Genomic DNA, 9,763 nt, shown 5'->3' on the forward strand with positions numbered 1-9,763 from the left:
TGTTTCCTGGAGTCCATAGACTCTCATGGTTCATCTCCCACTCCAATTTCCCCCCACTTCATTTTTTTTCCTTCTCTCTCCTAATGTCCTCCATGTTATTCCTTATGTTCCACAAATAAGTGAAACCATATAATGATTGTCTTTCTCTCTTTGAATTATTTAACTCAGCATAGTCTCCTCCAGTCCCATCCAAGTTGATGCAAAAGTTGGGTATTCATCCTTTCTGATGGCTGAGTAATATTCCATTGTGTATATGGACCATTCTTCTTTATTCGTTTGTTGAAGGGCCTTTCGGCTCTTTCCACAGTTTGGCTATTTTGGACTTTGCTGCTATGAACATTGGGGTGCACATGGCCCTTCTTTTCACTACATCTGTATCGTTGAGGTAAATACCCAGTCGTGCAATTGCTGGGTTATAGGGTAGCTCTATTTTTAATTTTTTGAGGAACCTCCACACTGTTTTCCAAAATGGCCGCACCAATTTACATTTCCACCAACATTGTAACAGGGTCACCTTCTCCACAACTTCTGCAACATTTGTTGTTTCTTGCCTTGTCTGCTTTTGCAATTCTAACTGGTGTAAAGTGGCATCGCAGTGTGGTTTTGATTTGAATTTCCCTGATGGTTAATGGTGATGAACACTTTTTCATATGTCCGTTAGCCATTTGTATGTCTTCTTTGGAGAAGTGCCTGTTCACGTTTTCTGACCAATTTTTGACGTGATTATCTGTTTGTTGGGTGTTGAGTTTGAGAAGTTCTTTATAGAGCTTGGACACCAGCCCTTTGCAGTGTAATTTGCAAATATCTTCTTCCATTCTGCGGGTTGCCTGTTTGTTTTGTTGACTGTTTTCTTTGCTGTGCAGAAGGTTTTTAACTTGATGAAGTCCCAGAAATTCATTTTTGCTTCTATTTCCCTTATCTTCGGAGAGGTGTCTTAAAAGAAGTTGCTGTGGCCGATGTCAAAGAGGCTCCTGCCTATGTTCTCCTCTAGGATTTTGATGGATTCCTGTCTTACACTGAGGTCAGTCATCCATTTAGAATTATCTTTGTGTATGGTGTAAGTGAATGATCCAGTTTCATTCGTCTGTATATAGCTGTCCAATTTTCCCAGCACCACTTATGGAAGAGACTGTCTTTTTTCCATTGGATATTTTTTTTGTGCTTTGTCAAAGATTGTTTGACCATAGAGTTGAGGGGTCCATATCTGGGCTCTCCATTCTGTTCCATTGGTCTATGTGTCTGTTTTTGTGCCAGTACCATGCTGTCTTGGTGATCACAGCTACGTAATATAGCCTGAAATCAGACAACGTGTTACCCCCAGCTTTGTTTTTCTTTTTCAACGTTTCCTTAGCATTTGGGGTCTTTTCTGTTTCCATACAAATTTTAGGATTGTTCATCCCAACATTCTGAAAAATGCTGTTGGTATTTTGCCAGCACCAGTTTTTTGAACCAACTGTCCTTTCCTCGTTGAATATTCTTAGCTCTCCTATTAAATATTAGTTGACCGGTTATGTGTGGGTTGATTTCTGGGCTCTCTGTTCTGTTCCACCAGCCCATGTGTAGGTTTTTATGCCAGCACCATACTGTTTGATTATGATGGCTTTGTAATATAGTTGAAAATCAGGAGGTGTGATGCCTCCAGCTTTGTTCTTCTTTCTCAAATTGCTTTGGCTATTCTGGGTCTTTTGTAGTTCCATATGAATTTAAGTGTTTCTTTTTGGTTCTGTTTCTGCAAAAATGGCACTAACATTTTGATAGGGCTCACACTGAATCTATAGATTATATGGGGATAGTGTGGATATTTTAACAATATTAAATCTTTCCATCCACGAACATGGAGTATCATTCCATTTATTTGTGTTTTCTTCTCATCAATTCAGCATATAGATATGTCACCTTCTTGGTTAAATTGATTCATAAGTACTTTATTGTTTTTGATGCTAGAGTAAACGTGATTATTTTATTCGTATCTTATTTTCAGTGGTTTACTGTTAGTATACAGACGTGTAACTAATTTCTGTATGTTGAATGTGCATTCTGCAACTTTACTGTATTGGCTGTGCTCTTGTTGGTTCTTTTTTAAAATCTCACTTTATTATTATCATGGTCACAGGGTGACTTAGTCTGACGTTAGTGTTCAGTGTGATGGCTGATGATCAACAGGAGAGCAATATGACCCAGCTGCGAGTGTCAAGTGATTTCGTGATTGAGAATGGTTGGGTAGACAGCAAGAAAAATTTGAGAGACTGTGCACATTCTCAAGGAGAGAGACAGAGTTTGCTCATGTAGACAAAACCAGGTGTAGATGGAACCACTGTAGACAACCAGACCAGTTATACAGAGGTAAAGGTCTCTACATTAATATTTTTTTTCTCTCACCTAAGTGCATGGTGAGCAAACCTGGGTACCACTGTGCTAGAAGGTAATGGAAACAGGGCTCAAATCCAAATCTGCTTCCCTCCTGTTCACAGGTCTACAACCAGTGAGATTTGGCACTATCCTGTCTTAAAGATGAAGCCAGCATGGTGGGTGGAGACCAAACAAACTGAATTTGTCCTGGGGTCCATTTTTCACATAAGGTGAAGCAACAGGCAGATCCTAGGCTGTGGCAGCCAGTTAAGGGTGAGGACCAGGTTGAAATAAGTGAGGTGTGGCTGTTTATGCTCTCACAAGGCACGATCACATCTCCCTGGGATTTCTACTGGGGAAAGCTTGTCAAGTTTGAGGCTTTCAACCATTTTCTTCCCATGTTTTCACTTTAGTGCTGAATCTACTGTGTAATGTGTACATCGCACTTTCATGAGTAGAAAGTCAGTTTTCCTTCCATTGTGGACATTCACCTCTGCACTTTAAGCAAACACCCTGCTCATGCCTTCTGCCAAATAAAATCTTTTCCCAGCTCCTGAAAATGGGTCGTTTTGATGGGAGGTCAAGGGTTGATTTGTATCCAGCCATATTTGTTTTGAGAAAGTAACAAATGGTCCTTCAACTGGGTTTTGGTGCACTGCCAAATTAGTCAGGTTCAAGGGTTTTGTTCAAAGTGCCCATGAATATGTGTGAGGCATCTTCATCTTAACCTCAAATTCTGTAGTTTGTGTTACCTATCAGCAAACATGTTGTAATGCAGATTTTAATTGTAATGCTTAAAAATTAAACTCTTTAATTTTGAGAAGAAAAATCCTTTTTGAGCAACACATATTCCCCCAGTCCTTGCCAATGACATTCTTACAATTGTTCATTCGCTTTCATGGAGAAAGGATACATAACTTTCCTTCTCTGTTAAAAGCGATATCTGTGTAACAGATGTCAGAGTGATAGATAGTAGAAATAGAAACAAAAACTTGTCTCCAATAGTCACAATAAATTGAAGCTAGAATTTTAAATAGTTTTCAGGTGTCAGGAAGGGAACCCCAAAAGTTTACTATGTTTGTGAGTGTCCTGTGGCTTTGCTAGTTATTTGCATTTCTCCCCACATTCTTGAGTGTATTTTCCAAACTGTCTAAACCGAGTGTGAATTCCCATTATGTTCATAAACAAAGCGTACAAAAGTATATCCAAAAATGGCTTCAGAAGATGTGGTTTCCCTTCTGGGCTCAGCCAATGAATAGGAGCATGATATGTGACAGTGTGGGACATTAAGGCCCCAAGCACCAACTTCCCTGTTGAGGGAGTGAGGATTCTCTTTTTCATGGGGTCCTTGCCAGAACTTATTGAAATCAAAAGGCAGCGCAGGTCACACAGGTGCTTTAGCCGCAGCCATGCCTGGAATCTGAGGCTCAGTTTCCTCATCTGTAAAGAAGGAATGACCATGTGGACTTTGTGGTTATATCAAAGGGATTAATCGTTATTATGTAGATTAAAATAGAAGCCAGTGTCATATTACATACATAATTAGTGAGAATATAAGGAAAGATGAGATCTCCTTGGGGGCTAATGGAAATTTTTGTTTCCTTCTTTAGTGTTTTTTTAAATGATTTTTGAAATTTATTTAAATATTCTGAAATATATTTAAGAACATTTCACAAAGCAAATTATTTAAAAACTTCCAAACTTGTTGACAAGGATGTGGAGAAAAAGGTGCACTGTTGGTGGGAATGCAAATTGGTATAGACACTGTGGAAAACTGTATGGAGCTTCCTCAGAAAATTAAAAATAGAATTACCATGTGATACAGTAATTCCACTACTGAGTATATAGCCAAAGGAAATGAAGACACTGATTTGAAAAGCTATATGCACTCCTATGTTTGTTGCAGCATTTTTTACAGTAGCCAAGATATGGAAGTAACCCAAATATCCATCCATAGGTGAATGTGATGAAGTTTTAGAATATAAGAGAGGTCCAGAGCTGATGACTAATAAAGAATTCTTAAGACATCTCTGGTGGAAAAAGGTGATTTAAATAAAGAATGGGAACAGGACCTGTGGGCAGAAAGAGCTGCTGCTCTGTGATCCCGAGGAGTGACTGATTATATACTCAGGAGTTGGGGAGGTGAGGACAAAGCGGGTGTTCAGAAGGGCTGTCCTATGGTAAAGAAGACTCTCGGGATAATGGAGGCCTGGTTATTGCCAAGACAAGCTGCTTTGTTTTTGTTTTTGTTTTCTCTAATGAGGTACCAACATGAAGACAGTTGGGAGTTTTTTGGTGGAATGCCCCACTCTTCCTTTCACACGTCCCTGTCCACAAACTTTCGGTTTAGAGGAAATTCAACTTTATTTATATTTCCTTCCACCTTAGCCTCCCTCCATTTTATGGAGGGGAGGATGATGTTAGGGTTTCAGGAACTGAATTATGGGCCTCTGGAAGTTAGGTTATGATAAGAAAGCTTCTTCCTTGTAAATCACTAGGACATTTGTAAATTAAGTGAGACTCAGGTCTTGCAGTATTGCCATCTCTACAAGATAGCTATTTGTTTTTCCCTTAGGGCAGCCAGGAGCACCTAAGGAAAGTCGCATATATCCCATGGGAGGTGGTTTGTGGGATGTAACCTTCTGCTTTGCCCTCAGCTTGCTTTCTGTTCCCTCATTTCGATAAAGGAGATGTGATCTATCTATCTATCTATCGATCGATCGATCTATATCTAGATAGATAGATATCTAGGTAGATAGGTAGATATCTATCTATCTATCTATCTAGATACAGATCGATCGATAGATATTATATATACACGCACACATACATATGGTGTACATCTATCTATCTATCTATAGTCGAGAATATATGGTATATATACCATGGTGTGTGTGTGTGTGTGTGTGTGTGTGTGTGTGATGGAATATCACTCAGCCATAAAAAAGAATGAGATTTTGCCATTCGCAACAACATGGGTGGACCTGGAGTTTACAATGCAAAGTGAAATAAATCAGTCAGAAAAATACAAATAATATATTATTTCACTATAGTTGGAATTTAGGAAACAAAACACATGACTAGAGGGAAAAAAGACAAGAGAAGAAGAAGGAAAGAAAGAAAGAAAGAAAGAAAGAAAGAAAGAAAGAAAGAAAGAAAGAAAGAAAGAAAGAAAGAAAAAAAAGAAAGAAAGAAAGAAAGAAAGAAAGAAAGAAAGAAAAGGAAGAAAACAAAACAAAACAGACTCTTAAAGAGAACAAATTGGTGGTTACCAGAGAGGAGGTGGGTGGAGTGATGGGTGAAATTGATAAAGGGCATTAAGAGTTCACTTACTCTGAGGAGTACTGAGTAGTGTACAAAATTATTGAATCACTAATTTGTACACATGAATCTAATATAATGCTGTATGTTAATTATGCTTCAGAGTGAAGAAAATATCACCACCTCCACGAACAACTTTCTAACTCACAATTCTACCTCTGGAAGTTTCACTTGTTCCCTACCATGCAAAACCACATCTCCTAAAACTCACAGACTGTCATTACAGTACTTTCATTGGATCTTTTTAGAGAACAAAGCATCAGTCTGCAGCCTCGACAGCTTCTCTGAGGTACATGCCCTCATTGTTGTCTGTGGAACAACCGTTCAATTTCTGAACGGACCTGTGTCCTGAACATCCTCCTCTATGCTGAGTGAAATAGATCAGGAGAGAGAGTCAATTATCATATGGTTTCACTTATTTGTGGAGCATAACAAATAGCATGGAGGACATGGGGAATTAGAGAGGAGAGGGGAGTTGGGGGAAATTGGAGGGGGGGTGAACCATGAGAGACTATGGACTCTGAAAAACAAACTGGGGGGTTTGAAATGGTGGGGGGTGGGAGGTTGGGGTAACAGGTGGTGGGTATTATAGAGGGCACGGATTGCATGGAGCACTGGGTGTGGTGCAAAAATAATGAATACTGTTATGCTGAAAAAAAAAAACCAGACGCTTAAACGACTGAGTCACCACCCCCCCCCCAAAAAAAAAGTAGGAGAGACAAATCCGTGGCAAATCTTCAGGTAAAAAATATTTGAAAAGCTTCAGAATCTTTAGCCCACCCTGTGGAGCCACAGCCCACGAGAACACTTTGAGCTCACAGTCTTTTGTCCCATTTCACATGAAATGTGTACCTGGAGATGGTAAAGGTGATGGAGTGACTAGATGCCTAAAGGTAATTAAACCAGTAGGGTGTGTCTGAGACTTCTCACAGGAAGTGAATGTTTAAACTGAGACTGGAGGCTAAGGAGGCATTAGCCAGCAGAATAGGAGATCATGGGGACTAACCAGATACAACAGACAGGAAATACCTTATAACCTGCCTCATCCCTTGGAAAAACCAATGTGGAAATTCCTTACACAGCAGTTTGGCATGCTGAGAAAAACTTTCTAACACTTAACAAGACAATTGTAGAAATTTCCTGAACGCTTTCTGCCCTCTCTGCTCCCACCTCAGGTTTATAATCTCCACGAGCCCTCTAAAAGTTGTGTGATGTTATTACTATGATTTCTCTCTGTGAAACCACAAAGAAGAAGAAAATCATTAGGTAAAGAATTTTGAGCATGATTTTTTTTTAAAGATTTTTATTTATTTATTTGACAGAGAGAAATTACAAGTACACTGAGAGGCAGGCAGAGAGAGAGAGAGAAGGAAGCAGGCTCCCTGCTGAGCAGAGAGCCCGATGTGGGACTCGATCCCAGGACCCTGAGATCATGACCTGAGCCGAAGGCAGCGGCCTAACCCACTGAGCCACCCAGGCGCCCCGAGCATGATTTTGATTCATATGCCCTTTCATTGCTCACAGTGCAAAATGTAACTTTTAATTGATTCTTCTCTCCATTTCCCAAATAATATTTTTCACTGGAGAAAATTCAGGAATTGGAGGTCCGTGTCATCTGATGAACATATCTAGAACGGCAGCTTAGCCATCATTTACCAGGGAACCTTGGAAGGAGGAAGGAGGAATGGAGCAAGGTCCCAATCAGAGGGAAGCTTCTGGAGATTTTGTGTCAAAGGAAGCATTAAGGGTGAGTCAGAGCCCATGCACATTAAATTCAGTAGCAAGAACTTTTCTTCAGCCCTTCCCTCCCAACTATAACAGGAACCGATATATATACATATATGTACGTATGTAACAACTGTAACAGGAGACCTATAGGCGTATGATTGAGAGACAGAAATAATGTGAAAAAACTATATGGATTTGGATACATACAATTAAGCCAAACACACATATACAATTTTTGTAGTGAAATTTCCAACCGGGTATATACTACCATGCTATAAAATCTTATGTCGGGTTTTTTTTTTTTGGATTTCAGATTAATGTGCTTATTTCAAAATCAAATGCAATGTAGGAATGTGTATTTATTGAAAAATATTTTTGTATGAATTTCTTATCTTCACCGCAAGATGTATTTCCTTGATAATTTCATTTATATTCCCCAGATATACTTCCCTGTGCACAGTAATATATAGGTACATTTACATGAACATAAGTATTCTTCAAAATTTTGCCCACAATCTGTATATGCAATTCTCCATGTTATATACACACACACATATGGAAATATATGCACACACAAACATACATACAAGCATGTGTAATTGTTTTGTACATGTTTAATCTTATAAATTTGTAATGTATAGCTCTTATTTGAATTATTTCAGTGGACTTCAAATGATAATCTTTCCTTAATCAGATTTATATATATAATAGGATATTAAACATTTGCCTCTAAAACTCATTCCATGCATTTTCCCAAAATTTGCATTCTTTATATGTGACATTTCTGTTTGGGATAGAGAAGGATTTTTTTTTCCCCTTTAGCTTCCTTTTTATTTGTCCAATTAAGTTTGTAACAGAGTTAAAAGTTTTTCTTGGGTCACATATCTGGTTTTGAATGCCCCAGGTGTTCATGTCATGCTGACAGGGTACTCAAACAACCTTTTCCCCAGTGCCTTTGTCTTAAAGATGATTCTGGAGATGAAATCCCATTCCCCAGGCCTGGAGGCCTGGATAGGGGGCCACAAGGATACTACTGTCCTGGGGGTGGTGTGTGTGTCTCAACCAGAAGCAGAGGAAAAGCGACCTCCATGGAGGGAAGGAAATGGTCATTTACAGGACTATTTTAAGCCAGAGGCACTTTACATGGTATCTCCAATAACCTTATTCAATTATTTTCCCCATTTATTTACACACATAAAATTAGGTGTGAAGTTTTTTTCCATTGTGCCCTGAAGCCTTCGATGCTTTGAATGATGAATTCTCATTGGGCTAGTATTTGATGCAACCCTAAGTGTTTCTTGTTTTGTTTTCTGTTGTAGCTGTATTGTTTTTAAATAAAGAAAACCCATGAAAATTAAAGCAATTTCTGTACTATCAAAAGAAAAAAAAAGTTTGAAAAGATGGGAGTACATTTTTGCAAACAATATTACAGAATCCGTGCTACTGGGCTAGAAAATGGAGGACTTTTGTTTATCAGTGGAGAAAGGGACGAACAATAACAAATAATTTACATAAAAAGCAAAATGCTTCTCCAGTACACATCTGGAAAGATGCCATACTGCATTAACTGAAGAAATGGCAACCTGGAGATGTTGTAATAAGTAAGTGAAAAAACCAATTTGTAGAAAATTACTTATGTGATTGCAAATTTTTAAAAGTGTGTATCTATAACCACATAACTACACAAATATTTTAAGGTAGGAGTACATGTTACATGAAGGGAAACGCCTCTGGAAAACGTGTACCAATCTATTTACATTGGATGTCTTGTATATTTGTGAGTTGGGGTGAGCGGATCATACAGATGGAAGGTGCAGAATGATTTCATTTTCTAAGTATACATTTTAATGTTTAGCATTTTGCAATTAGGCAAATTTGTTGAGAGAAACACATGAAAACATCTAATAGCCAATTCACAAGAAAAGTTCACATATACTTACCATGTTATGAAAATGTTCACATGATGCTGTTTAATTAGCAAATATAAACTTCAGCTTTAGATTTAACCGTTTGTGTGTGGGTGTGTGTGTGTGTGTGTGTGTGTGTGTTTCTGTCTTACACTTCCTTTGCCCCCAAATGTCAGAGTTTTCTTCACCTCTCTAAGGGACTAAATTTTCTCTCTCAGGGCATGGAGATCCAGGAAGGGATTTGTGGGTAAAGAGTAGAAAATTCCAAAGAGTAGTGGAAAATTCCAGAGTGTTCTCATTAATGCACTGGAACCCAGGTGCCTCCCTCCTTCTTTATGCTTTGCAAAGCCTTCTGGTCTGAGACTTTCAGAACTATAGTTGTCTCTGACTGATGAGGGAGCAGGAGGCTGGCTGAGGACAGAGCAAAAGCTGGCGCCTTGCACCCCCTCTTCACCCGC

The sequence above is a fragment of the Mustela nivalis genome, assembly GCF_964662115.1.
Source record: "Mustela nivalis genome assembly, chromosome: X".
Lineage (NCBI taxonomy): Eukaryota > Metazoa > Chordata > Mammalia > Carnivora > Mustelidae > Mustela > Mustela nivalis.